The sequence below is a fragment of the Choloepus didactylus genome, chromosome 5, assembly GCF_015220235.1.
Source record: "Choloepus didactylus isolate mChoDid1 chromosome 5, mChoDid1.pri, whole genome shotgun sequence".
Lineage (NCBI taxonomy): Eukaryota > Metazoa > Chordata > Mammalia > Pilosa > Megalonychidae > Choloepus > Choloepus didactylus.
In genome coordinates, this window is record NC_051311.1 from 111,049,598 (window position 1) to 111,064,413 (window position 14,816).

Sequence of the window (14,816 nt, forward strand, 5' to 3'; positions counted from 1 at the left end):
AATTATATTAATAATTACATTACAAATTAATGGACTAAACATTTAATGTTTAGTGAAATGGTTAGAAGAGCTAAAAAAAATGACCCAATTAAAGAGAAAAAATATAAGCAACACCAAAAACCACCATGCTCTATTGATATTTATAGAACCTTACTCTCAACAACTACAGAATACATATTCTTTTCAGGTAAACATGGATATTCAATAAGCAAGACCATATTCTGGGCTCTAAAACATGTCTCAAATTTAGAAGGATTACATTCACATGGAGTATTTTGTTTGACAACATTGGAATTAAATTAGAAATAAATGAAATAATACCTAGGAAAACATGATTGGAAACTGAACAACATATTTCTGAATTATCTATAGGTAATCCCAAGGACATTGGAGAACATTTTTAACTAAATGATCATGAAAATGCAACATATCGAAATTTGTGGAGTGCAACTAAAATGTCAAATATATTTGCCACACACCCTTTTAAATCCTAACATCTGGAAATATTCAGTTTAATAAAATCTCAAGACAATAGAAAAAGGGTGGATGACTGATCTCGTAATAATGGGCTCTGACCTTTAAATCTATTGTCAATATATATACAATTATACTGGCAACATTTAAATGAAGACTCTTGTGCAAAATACTGAAGTGTTCATAGTCCATAAAAATGCCTTTTCCATGTACCCAGGGCCCCTAAACCCCAAAAACTGCTAGAAAATAGTTGTCAGGAATGAGTCCCATAACTAGAAAGAATCATGTGATCACTGTACCTGCCTATTCCTCTTTCCAAAGTCCTTGAACAGGCAAATAAAGGAAAAGTGGCTGATAAAAATAGAGACATCATTTAGTTCAATCATTAATAGCCTACCTGCAATTCCTGGCTCTTTGATCCCTGTGGAACCAGATCATATGCTGAGTCTTTGTCCTTATGTTTCCATGGTTTTGGCAATATTTATCTTCCCAAATGAAATATGTCTAATTGATTTTTAAATTACTGCTCCAAAGCTTGCTGTCTCTGTTTCTTACAAATCAACTAGTCCTGACCAATTTGTTTAATAAGCATTTCTCCAACTCCATTTCAATACATGCCTTTGGAAAAACTCCTCAAGATCACAGGAGAAAGAGATGTTCACTACCATTTCACCCAGATCCAAGAACATCAAGCAGGAGATCAGAATGTTGTAATAACAAAGGAAAGCTATAAACATTCTCTACCTGAAATATGAAATGAAAAAAATAGTTCAGGACATGAATTAGTTCTTATTATATCCTTGCAGAACCCACTGATATTTCAGTGGACTAACCCAACTAAAGTTCTTCCAACACTTTAATAATCTAAATATAAACTTAATTCATGCTACTGAAAAAAATAATACTCTGCAATTAGGCTTGTTCTTCTTGCATGCTTGAGCACAGAATCCAGGTCCCTCCTTGCCTATCCATGCTCTTCTTCATCCTTCTCAACAATTTTCCACTGTTTTCCAGCTTTGCTGATACAGCTTTCCCACAACTTCATTTGAATAATGCTTACCCATCCATCAGATCTCAGTTAAAATTTTGCTTCTTCCAGGAAGTCTTCCCTTACATCTCTCCATAACACCCTTTACCTTGACCATCGTAGCACTCTGCATGGTGTATCATCTTTGCTTACTTACTTGTCTGTACCCTGCAACTAGACTGTAGTTTTTATGTGTGCAGGGACCTTATCCTATTTGTTCATTTTTATGCCTCCAATATCTTTGACTACGGATTCTCAATAAATATTTAGTAACTGAGGTTTTAAAAAGAGGCAAAAGGCGTTCTTTCACTTAGTTTCTGGATATATGGATGAGTGGATGGATGGTTGAAAAGATGGATGGTTGGATGGATGGATGATGAGTGACTTGACTGTACCAGAAACTTTCCTGTTTGGTCTTTGCCTCTCTCTGGGCTCTTGCAACCAGGATATTTCACTAAAGGATAATAAACTAGTCAGAATATGCTAGATCAATGATTTTCAAATGTTAATATGAAAACAGGTGATGCACATGTTTCTGGTCTGTGAACAACACTGTGAATAACAAGGATCTAGGCTGCAAGAATAACAACACAACACAATGAACTCTTAGTAGCTTAACATAATCAAAGTTTATTTCTTTTCTTCTGAAGTCTAATGCAAGTCAAGTGACTCTCCAGGGAACTTCTCCATTCAGTAATTCAGAGATATGGGGTTTTTCCTTATTATGCTTCTTCCATCTCAATGTAGTTTCCAAAGTTGCCACCAAACAGTAAGAAAAAGCTAGAATCAAGCAGGAGATTTTCATCAACTGAAATCAGATGTGACCCAATTATTGCCAGTCACAGTCCTTTGGCCAGAGCTCCTGACATGGATCCACTTAATACAAGGGAATGGGAATACAGCTGGCAATGGTGAACTAACAATTGCTTCTATTATGGCCACTTAAAACAATAGTCCCCATTGCTACCTCCAGAGGAGAATTTCTCAGGGCATTTTTAAAAACTGTTATTCTCCGGGTCCTACCCTTAACCACTTCTGAGTTAATTAGTCTGAGGTGGGATCCAGACATTCGTATTTTGTAAATGCTTCCTTGGTTATTCTAATGTAGCCAGGCATTGAGAACAACCAATTTAACAGTTATACTCATGCCTAGTTCTTCTTCTACAGAACTTCCACCTGACAAATACAAAGTGGGAGAGGAAAATGTCCTCTCTCTGAAGAGACAGGAAGATTGCACATGTCTGTACTTCCTTCAGAACTGGAGCAAGTAGGATTAATACTATGCTTATTATATTCAAACTTGATGGTAGCCAGGTCTGAATAAAATTTTTCATTTGGAAGTGTTCTGGTTTGCTAATACTGCCGTTTTGCAAAATAACAGAAATGGATTGGCTTTTATAGAGGGGGTTTATTTGGTTACAAATTACAGTCTTAAGATCATAAAGTGTCCAAGGTAAGGCCTCAACAACAGGGTATCTTCACTGAAGAATGGCCATGGGCATCCGGAAAACCTCTGTTAGCTCAGAAGTCACGTGGCTGGTGTCTGCTTGCTCCCAGGTTGCACTTCAAAATGGCTTTCTCCAAAATGTTGCTCTTGGGGCATTTTGTCTTCTTTTAGTTGCAGCTCCTCTTCAAAATGTCACTCTCAGTTGCTCTCTGTGTTTCCTGTTTGTCAGCTGTTTTATATGGCTCCAGTGATCTAATTAACACCCACCCTGAATGGGTGGGGTAATACATCCATGGAAATTATCCAATCAAAGGTCTCACCCAGTTGATTGAATCACATCTCCATGGAAACACTCAAAGAATTCCAATCTGATCAACACTAACACAGAAGAAATCCAAAACATCTTGAAATTTTCCAATTTTTATAATGTATATCAGCTGACTGGAGAAAGCCATCTTCATGATGACATTTTTAGGGACAGAATAATAATGTCTGTGTACTGATACCCAGTTTTTACAAAATTCAGTAAATTTTCTTGATTTCTCAGGTATGTATGTTTTGAGATATTTTAATTATATGAGGGAAGAAACATGTATATTTCTAGAAATAGAATCAAATTAATCCCTTTAATAGGAAGTTATAATATTTTTCCAAATAGAGAAAAAGAGAGATATCTGTCTAACATTAACTACATAGCTATGATGTAAGTTGTAATAACTTCTTCCATCTCAATGTGGTTGAGATACTATGCATATCTCACTGGCAGAATTAGATGATCAGGAACTACAAATCACTCAGATGCTAAAACACCAAATTAATCTTGTCCAAGAGAAAATTTAGTAACCTAATTCGTAGAATTACAGGAGTTTCTTGGTGGCTGTCAATAATGTTTAGAGCAAATCAATTGTTTTATGCCAACACTTGATATTCTGCTACAATTTCCTCCAACAGAAGAAATTTAAAAACCTAAAAGTAAGCTCAGATCATGACCTTGGAAACTTGCCAGAACATGAGCTATATCAGTTCCTTTAGTGGAGCTAATACTTATCTAAGTAGACAGGAGATTTGCGTTTCTTCATTAGTTCTCTCTTTATCACCAACTTATCAGTGCATGCAAAATGTCTTGGTAAGGGCCTGTACAATTCACAAGTTACAACACAACACCGACTTCTTATATTTTCTCAAATAAATTTTGCTAAGATTTTGGTCTGCCATCACAGTTTCTTCAAGGTACTATTGATTTAGTAGAATGGCCCTAAATAAGAGCATTTTTAAGAATAATTTTGAAGAATAAGTTGTGTTTCACTCAGGGATAAATTTGTGTTTTTCAAATGTACTTGTCCAGAACTTTGAACAGAAAGGATGCTTCCAGGAATAACTGTCACTTGTCAACTGCTGTAAGAAAGAGCTGCTTAGTCACTGAACCAAGATGTACCTTAGAACAAATCCCAAATCCTCTGTCAGTGACAGGCAAGGCTGAAAAAGACACAGCCCAGCATTTCTGAGTTTGAAGATTTGAAAATTCTCAGCCATCAATATGCATAAAGCTGGAAAGTTCATCCAAAGTGGAAAGCCAACTTTCTCTCCCTCATGTAAAAACATATTTGTACATTTTATCACAATTGTTGAACACTCTAAGTTTCACTGAGTTATACAGTCCCAGTCTTTATCTTTCCTCTTTTCTTCTGGTGTCCCACATACTCCTAACCTTCCTCTTTCAACAATATTCATAGTTATCTTTGTTCAGTGTACTTAAATTGCTGTGCAACCATCACCCAAAATTGTGTTCCAAACCTCTTACTCCTGTCTTTTCCTATCAGTCTGTAGTGCTCCCTTTAGTATTTCCTGTAGAGCAGGTATCTTGTTCACAAACTCTGTCATTGTCTGTTTGTCAGAGAATATTTTAAGCTCTCCCTCATATTTGAAGGATGGTTTTGCTGGATATAGGATTCTCGGTTGGCAGTTTTTCTCTTCCGTCTTGCCTTCATGGTTTCTGCTGAGAAATCCACATATAGTCTTACTAAGCTTCCTTTGTATGTGATGGATCGCTTTTCTCTTGCTGCTTTCAGGATTCTCTCTTTGTCTTTGACGTTTGATAATCTGATTATTAAGTGTCTTGGCATAGGCCTATTCAGATCTAGTCTGTTTGGGGTACGCTCCGCTTCTTGGATCCGTAATTTTATGTCTTTCAAAAGAAATGGAAAATTTACATTGATTATTTCCTCTAGTATTGCTTCTGCCCCTTCTCCCTTCTCTTCTCCTTCTGGGACACCCATGACACATACATTCCTACATTTCATTTTGTCATTCAATTCCCAGAGATATTGCTCATATTTTTCCATTCTTTTCTCTATTTGTTCTTTTGTGTGTAGGCTTTCAGGTGTCTTGCTCTCCAGTTCCTGAGTGTTTTCTTCTGCCTCTTGAGATCTGCTATTGTATGTTTCCAGTGTCTTTCATCTCTTGTGTTGTGCCTTTCATTTCCATAGATTCTGCCAGTTGTTTTTTCAAACTTTTGATTTCTGCCTTATGTACGCCCAATGTTTTCTTGATAGCCTTTATTTCTTTTGCCACATCTTCCCTTAACTTTTTGAATTGATTTAGCATTAGTTGTTTCAATTCCTATATCTCAGTTGAAGCATAATTTTGTTCCTTTGACTGGGCCATAACTTCATTTTTCTTAGTGTAGGTTGTAGTTTTCTATTGTCTAGGCATCTGGTTTCCTTGCATACCCCACTCAGGTTTTCCCAGACCAGAACTGGCTCAGGTCCCAGAAGGAAGAAATAGTCAGTATCTGGTTTCCCTGATTGTGTGTCTTAGAGGATTGACACACCCTGTGCTTTTCTGCCCAGCAGGTGGCACCTGTCAGCCTGTCACTCCAAACTGTGTAAGGAGGTGTGGCCCATGGCTGTTTTCCCCCAGGCTCTGGGGTCTGGTTCTGTATGGAAGGCGGGTAGTAGAGCTTGGCACCACCTTCTTCCTCTTAGGGAGGATATGCCCCAGATTTTATGCTGTGATCTTGGGCATTTCTCCCAATCCAGATTGTTGCACAATGTATGGACATTCATGGTTGTCTCCCAGCAGTTATTCCAGATCTTTTACTAGTTGTTCCTAGTTGTTTATAGTTGCTGTGGGGGGACTAACTAACTTCCACTCCTCTCTATGCTGCCATTTCCCTCACATACTGATTGGTTTCTTTTTGTTAGCTCCTAGCACACAAGGAAGGCTTTCTCATATCACTAGCTGGATACAAAATAAATCTGTCTTCAATGTCAGCTTGTTGCAATATTTATCCAAAGTAGTTGATATAAATTCAGTAAGACCCAAAGTTGTTTCTTCCTCTCAGTTTCACTGATAAATTTTATGATGGATTCTTTTGAACAAACATGGAACAGAATAAGCCAGAGATAGAATAAAATAGGCTAAATTATCAGTGAAAGCTGAGCAAGAAGGACAGAATTAGGTGATGTTTTGGGAGAAAACATTAGATATGGGTTTTATTCAAAGTCACAGTGAGCTACACGCACATCTGAAAGCTCCTTAGGCCACTCATTCATATGGATGAAATGATCCAACAGTTTGTGGACACTTTAGGAAACAAGATTTGCTCTGACAAAGCTGCATGCTGATAGTGAATGCTTTTATCCATAGCCCCGGGGTTACCTGTTTGGTTCCAGTGGATGAAGTTCTGACTATTGAAATGAACAAAAGCAATTTAGACTGCTGAGAAATTGGTTTCATATATCACAGAGTTCTGAGTGTCTGTTTTATGTGGGAGCATCATCTCTTTTGGACTGAACTGGGGAGCCAGGAACAATCTTTGTCAATTTAACCAAATAGGAAGAGCCTAAATTTTCATATTTTTGTCCTGGAGCCTCTCTTCTCGTTCCCAATTACTTCTCAACTCAATTCAAGTGGTCTAAGCCTTTTAGAAATGCAATTATCTTTCCTATCTATCATAGAGATATGTTCCTCTCTATCAAAGGGTATTACCTCTCACAGGAATATTTGCAATTTATTTCCCTCATCTTTTTTACTAACACTTTTTTTTTCAATTATCAACTTAATACAGTACAAACATTCTTAATCAACCTTCACCTGGCCAAATCACTGAATTAAAACATGTCTAACTACTTGTTAAATTGCACTTGGAAAGTTATCACTTTTATGTTATATTCCACACAAAAAAATAAGATTAAAAAAAAAATCTGTGGCACAGATGTCACACTTCCAATCTTCCAGCCTGGGAGGAAGGGAAACAAATATCCAGATGTTTCTTATATAAAATGCTTGACAAATGCTGTTAATTCACTTAGTCCTCATAACACTTCATAGGAAACTGAGAGTAACTTACCCCAAAATTGCACAGGGAATAAGGTGGAGCTGAAATGGGAAAATAAGTCTGTCAGGCTTAAGCATACTTCAGTATGAGTCCAAGAGGGCAGGGATTTTCTTGTTGTATCCCCAGCACCAAGAACAGGACCTGGCATATTGCATGCCTTTAACATTCATTCATTCAACAACTATTTATTGAATACCAACTACGTTCAGGTATAGTTGTAAGCACTTGTAGTCGACGAACAAAATGGACAAAGATCCCTACCCTCAACACAGAGTTATGTTCTAGCAGAGGAATACAACATAAATAATATACATAATAAATAACTGTACAGATTATTACAAAATGATTAAGTTTTATGAAACAAAAATAACAACCAGAGGATTAGGAAGATAGGGTGATGCATTTTTTAAAAATGAACAAACAGGTTGGGGAATTAACCACACAGATACTTGAGGGAAATTATAAGGAAGGGCAGCTGTGGAGTCCCTAAGAGGAGACCCTAAGGCAGAGCATGTCCAGAGCCTTTGGAAAATACAAGCCTAGAGAGCTATTGAGAAATTTTAGCAGAGTTGCAAGATGCTCTAACTTGTTTTAAAAGGATCACTCTGGCTGCTGTACGCGACCATAGAGGGCAATGGTTGCAGCTGAGAGAGCAGTTGGGAGATTGTTACATAATCCAATAGTAGCAGGTACACAATAAATATTTATTATTCAAGGGATCATCTTGATCTAAAGTATATTTTGGGGACAATTGGCTAAACATTAATGAGGTCTCTGGGGGAAGTGCTTTGTATTATTCTTGCAACTGTTCTGTATATTTGAGATCATATCAAAATAAAATTAATTTGAAAATAAAAAAGTCACTGTGAAACAATCATATTGATGTCTATTGTATGCTGTCTATTGTATACTAGCTAGCAGGTATTCTCCAGTAAGTATACACACACATGTGTTCACACCAGGTAAACTGGATGTTTACCAAGAATCCATTGTTTTTGTCTCTAAATCTGTTTGCCAGGTTTTCTTTCATTAGTAATAGTTTCTAAAGGTAGCTGTTTTCATTTTTCCCCTCCCCGTAAGAAGTGAAATCTATTTCTTCTCCTCTTGAATCTGGTCTGGCTCGGGGACTCACTTTGAACAATAAAATGTGGCAGAAGTGATGTTGTGCCAGTTCTAGGTAAGCCTTAAAGAGGCCAGCAGCTTCTTCCTCCTCTCTTGATAGCTGGCCACCAGGAAGTCCGACTTCTCTGAGGCCACCGTGCAGTGAGGAGACCCGGGATAGCCTTGTGGAGGGGCCACAGGGAAAGAGGTGTCTAGTAAGTTTTAGTACATTCCCTTCTATTCCAGGCATCCCGACAGAGGCATCTGACTTGGCCAGTTGCAGAAGTTACCACATAGGGCAGAAGAACCACACTGCCGAGTACGATCCAAATTGAATAATTTTAGAAAATGTGTTAAATTGCTCTCGTTTTAAGCCTCTAACATTTCTGTTACACAGCAGAAGCATTTGCTATAATAATTATGTAATTTAATCAAATATTATGTGTAAACCAATGAGGTTTGAATGGGAGATGAATGAGAATTGTTTCTGTAAAAAATAAATGAAAACTTCAGGAAGTCTCACTAAAAGCTTAAAAAATAGCTTGAAAAAATAGACATTTTTGCTATCAAAAGACATGATTAGGGGAGAAAACATAAAAATCTAGGAATATTCTACATTCAGATTGCTTTGAAATATCTTGAAGTACTTTTTTAATAGTCCCATTTGCCCTGTTTTGTTACTACTTACTTATCCTTGAATGTGAAAGGTTCTAGTCAGAATTACCACCACAGTGGATCCATTAATTGAATCAACCCCTATTGTACACTTAGTTTGCAGTAAAGTATCTTTCTCTGATTTATAGCTAAGGAGCAGGTTTAAGAGTACGATATACTAACCTCTTTTCTATGCTGATTAGCTAAACAATTAATACAGCTCCAATAGGGTGTGGTAAAATTCCCTCATTTCCCATTGTTTCGTATTTTATATGCAGAAGAGAGTCTGCAACAATCTCTAGTACTTCTTTGTCCAGAGGAACACACAAAAGCGACACACTCTATCCTAGAAACAAGGCCCCAACCTCTCTGTGCCTACGGTTTAGCAGAGTTTAGGAGAAACAAAGAAAATAGAGAGACTGGGACATAATTCTGACTGCCTCATAAAATAATATTATCAAGTAATGAAAAACTTCACAGATTTTTGTTAGCACAGTCTCAGTGTCTTTGAGCTGGGAGAAACACGTGGAAGTCAAGCATTTCCCCCGATGGATCTGTGCAAATGCAGAGGGCAGGGCATGTGAAGATCAGTACGATTGATTGTCTAAACCCATTGATGACACTAGTGTTGCAAAGTCCCTCCAATCTCTAGCATATAGCTAAACATTATTCTTGGTTTCTAGTGTTATTGCATAGATTTTAAAGTTTTTAAAGTTTTATTGTAGCTATATATATGTATATATACATATATATACAACCTAAAATTTGACATTTTAACCATTTTAAATGTACAATTCAGTGGCCTTAGTTATGCTTACAGTACTGTGCTACCCTTACCACTGTTCCTTACCAAAACTTTTTATCACCCGAGGATAAACCCCATACTCTTTAAGCAAAAACTCTCTATCCTTCCTTCCCCCATACCCTGGTAACCACTAACCTACTTTCTGTCTACATGAATTTCCTAGGCCTAGAGAGTTCATATAATTGGAATCAAGCCTTTTGTGACTGGCTTATTGCATTTAGCATAATGTTTTCATGGTTCATCTATCCATGTGGTACCAAGTACCAGAACTTCATTCCTTTTTTGGGCTGAATAATATTCCATTGTATCTATTTACCACATTTTGTTTATCCATTCATCTGCTGATACACATTTGTTTTTTTCTGACCTTTTGGCTGTTGGGAATAATGCTGCTATAAACATAGGTGTACAAGTATCTGTTTGAGTCTATTTTCAGTGGTTTGGGGGTATATAACTATACCTGTAATTAGACTTGTTAAGTGATCTGGTAATTCTATGTTTAATTTTTTGAGGAATCACCAAAGTGCTTTCCACAGTGGTTGCACTATTTTATATTCTACCAGCAATGAGTGAGAGCTCTAATTTCTCCATATCCTCACCAAAACTTGTTATTTTCTGCTTATTATAATAGCTATCCTAGTGAGTGTAAAGTGGTATCTCTGTGCATTTGATTTGTGTTTCCCTAATTGCTAATGATGTTAGTACCCTGAAACTTTGTTGAATTCATTTATTAGATCTAGTCACTTTCTCACAGATTCTTTCGGATTTCCTATATAAAGGATCACACCATCTACGAAAAGAGAGAGTTTTACTTCTTCCTATCCAGGTTGGTTGCATTTTATTTCTTTTTCTTGCCTAATTGCTCTGGCTAGAAACCCCATTGAGATGATGAACAGCAGTGGTGAAAGCTGGCATTCTTGTGTTGTTCTTGACTTAGGGGAAAAGTTTTCAGTATTTTACCATTGAACATGTTAGGTGTGGATTTTTCATAAATAACAATTATATTTTCTTGGGAAGTTTTTGCATACTGCTTCAATGTCTTTATTATTGGTTTGGAAGATTTTCCAGGTCATCTTGAATCAGTTTAGGTAATTTGCATGCTTCTAGGAATTTGTCTATTCTCTCTAGGTTATTTAATTTGTTGGCATACAATTGTTCATAGTATTCTTTTATAATCATTTTAATTTATGCAAGATCAGAATTAATGTACCCACTTTCATTTCTGATTTTACTTATTTCTACCTTTGCTTTTTTTTCCTTTGGATGTCTAGCTGATCATTGCTCTTTTCAAAGAGTCAACCTTTGGTTTTGCTAATTCTCTTCATTATTCTTGTATTTGCTATTTAATTTATCTCCACTCCAATCTTTATTATTTCATTCCTTCTGATAACTTTTGGTTTAGTTTGCTCTTTTTGTTTCTAGTTCTTCAGGTGGGAAGTTAGGTTATTGATTTGAGATCTTTCTGCTTTTTTAATCTAACCATTTACAGCTATGAATTTCTCCCTAAACATTACTTATGCTGCATCCATAAATTTTAGTATGTTGTATTTTCATTTTCATTCTTCTCTGTGTATATTAAATATCCCTTGTGACTTCTTCTTTGGCCCATTGGTTAAGTGTGTGTTGCTTAATTTCCATATACTTACGAATTTTCCAGTTCTTTTTGTTATTGATTTCTAACTTTATTTAATTGTGGTCTGAAAACATACTTTGCATGATGTAAATATTTTTAAAATTTATTGAGACTTGTTTTGTGACCTAACATATAATCTATTCTGGATAACGATCCATGTGCACTTGAGAAGAGTATGTATTCTGTTGTGTAGAATATTGTTTCATAATTTCATTATTTGTCTATAGTAACAGTTTTGACTTTGTCTGATATTTGTATAGCCACCCCAGGTCTCTTTTGGTTGCTATTTGCATGGTATGTCTTTTTCCATCCTTTCCTCTCAATCTATTTGTACCTTTGATTTAAAGTGAGTCTTTTATAAACAACATCTAGTTGGATCATGCTTTTTGATCCATTCAGCCAATCTCTGCCTTTTTATTGGAGAATTCAATTCATTTACATTTAAAGTAACTACTGATAAGGGAGAACATACTTCTACCATTTTTCTATCTGCATTGTGTATGCCATACTTTTTATGCCTCTCATTTCTTCCATTACTGCCTACTTTTGTGTTTAATTGATCTATAGTGAACCACTTTGAATCCCATCTCATTTACTTTTACTCATTTACTATACTTTTTTTGTGTATATGTTTCTAGATCTTTAAGCCTAAACCTATAACAACGGAGTTTGAATTGATACAACTTAATGTTAATAGAATATACAAATTATGCTCTTAAATTCATACCCCCTTTATGTTGTTGTCATAAATTACACCTTTATACATTGTGTGGCTGATAACATAGACTTATAATTATTTTATGCACTTTTATTTTAAATCAGGTAAGAAATAAAATATGGAATTATTCACCCAAAATACAGTAATACTGGCATTTTATTTACCCATGCAGTTACCATTGCTGGAGATCTTTGTTTTTTTCATGTGGCTTTGAGTTACTGTCTATTGTCCTTTCATTTTAACCTGAAATAGTCCCTTTATAATTTCTCATAGGGAAGGTTTAGGGATTATGAACTTCCTCAGCTCTTATTTAAATGGAAATATCTGAATTTCTCCTTCATATTTGAAGGACAGGTTTTTTTTTCCCCCAGTACAGGTTTTTTTTTCCCCCAGTACAGCGAATATGTCATCCAACTGCCCTCTGGCTTACATGGTTTCTGATGAGAAATTGGCTGTTAATCTTATTGAGGATCCCCTGTAAGTGATGAGTTGCTTCTCTTCTTTTGCTTGTTTGTTTCTCTCTGTCTTGCCATTCAATATTATGTTAATAGTGTCTCAGTGTGGATCTCTCTGAGTTTACCTTATTTGGAGTTTGTTGAGCTTCTTGGAAGTGTATATTCATATATTTCATCAAATTTGGGAAGATTTTGGCAATTATTTCTTCAAATATTCTTTCTGCCCCTTTCTCTCTCTCTCTTCTGGGAGTCCCATAACACTTATTTTGGCATTCTTAGTGCTAGTGGTTTCTCACAGGTCCCTTATGTTCTTTCACTTCTTCATTCTTTTTTCTTTCTCTTCCTGTCTGGATAATTTTAACTGTCCTCTCTTCAAGTTCACTAATTATTTATTCTGCCTGTTCAAATCTGCTGTTGTTTTATTTCAGTTATTTTACTTTTCAGCTTCAGAATTTCTGTTTGGTTCTTTTTTGTAATTTCTGTCTCTTTAGTGAAATTCTCATTTTGCTTATATATTTTTTCTTGATTTCCTTTAGTTCTTTGTCCAGGTGTTCCTTTTGCTCACTGATCATATTTAGGACTGTTCAGATAATGTCTGATTATTAATCCTTCTGTCTGATCTTCAGGGATAGTTTCTGCCATTTCACTTTCTTCCTTTAAATGGATCATCTATTCCTATTTCTTTGTACATTTTGTGAATTTTGTTGAATTCTGGACATTTCAATGTGTTGGTGTGTTAACTTTGGAAATCAGTTTCTCCCCCTTCCTAGAGTTTGGTTTGTTCTTGATTCTTGAAGACTTAAATTATCTATTTGTTTAATGATTTTTTTTCTAAACTATTTTTGCTAAGACCATATTCCTTGTGTGTGATCACTGTAGTCCCTGTTCCTTTAGCTTTTATTCAGCTAGTGTTATAATAGAGATTTCCTTAAATTCCAGAAACTAAAAATAAGCAAAACAGTCAGATTGGGACTGTTATGGGGCTGCTCATTAATTCCTAACCAGCTTTTCACTGAGTCCAGATAACATCCTGACGTGAAAGCTTAAGGTATTCTCGGGTATTTTCTGAGCATGAGTCTTGCCTTGGACATGCCGTATACATGGGCATTCCCCATATACATGGGCACTTTGAAAGCCCCCACATTTCCATGGAAAATTTCCACAGCTCTTTCTCCTGGGCCCCAGGTGACGTATTGTATGCTTCAACTACTATAATTTTTCACCCTAGGCAGCCATGATTCAGTCATTCCCTAACAGTGTTTTGGCAGCCATGACTGCTGCTTCCCTGTCCTGAGTGAGTTCTGGGACAGGTGAGACAGAGATGAGTGCCTTGTGTCTGTCCTATAGGCAGTCAGCAGACATGTTGGAACAAACATACTTACACCCCACTCTGCTAATAGCTGTGCTCTGCTCCCTGCAGAACTGGGGACCAGAGAGCCACACAGGAAGCATGAAACTGCTATCTCATAGACTGCCATGTCAAGCAGGAAAGGGGTGAAGGAAGGGCTAGCGAAAATGCCACGGTGCTTTTCTATCATTTTTAAGTTGCCTTTTTCTTGATTCAGCATTTACTTGATTGGTATAAACCTTTGAGTTCTGAGAATGTTGCTTCTGACAGTTTCTGCTTGTTTTTCAGTATTTCTGTGGTGGATGGGATTTGGGAACTTTCTACTCTGACATCTTGTTGATGTCAGTCTACTGTTGCATAGTGCTTATTGTTATAAACATTTATTGGGAAGTTGGAAGACAGATTATTATTAACTTGAAAGTCATTTGAATGTCTGTCGAAGTATTATCTTCTAAACATAGCCATTTGATTATTCTTTTTCTCTATAGATATTGCATTCAGCCATGTTCTCACTTAGAACATACTAGAGAAATATCAAGTTAAATTATTGGTACTATTATGTTACCTGGAAATATTATATTTTCTATATTATAAATTTTTTACTTCCTGTAATAATAACATTGTCTTCAACATGTCTGACAGTAGTGTACACCAAATATTTCCATTATTTCCTCTTCCCAACCTCCTGAGGTTATGGGGCCATGTAATTATTTCCAACCAATGAAAATAAAATGTGAGTGGAAGTGAGATGGATTATTTATAGGCTGAAGAATTTAAAAGCCATCCATGATTATCCAGTCTCTTAATCCTCTCTC

General features: G+C 36.2%; 1 pseudogene; it reads right to left on the reverse strand.

Moving 5' to 3' along the window:
• The window catches only part of LOC119535409, a 119,012-nt pseudogene extending 110,374 nt beyond the window's left edge, over nt 1-8,638 (reverse strand).
• Between the last annotated feature and the right edge of the window lie 6,178 nt (nt 8,639-14,816).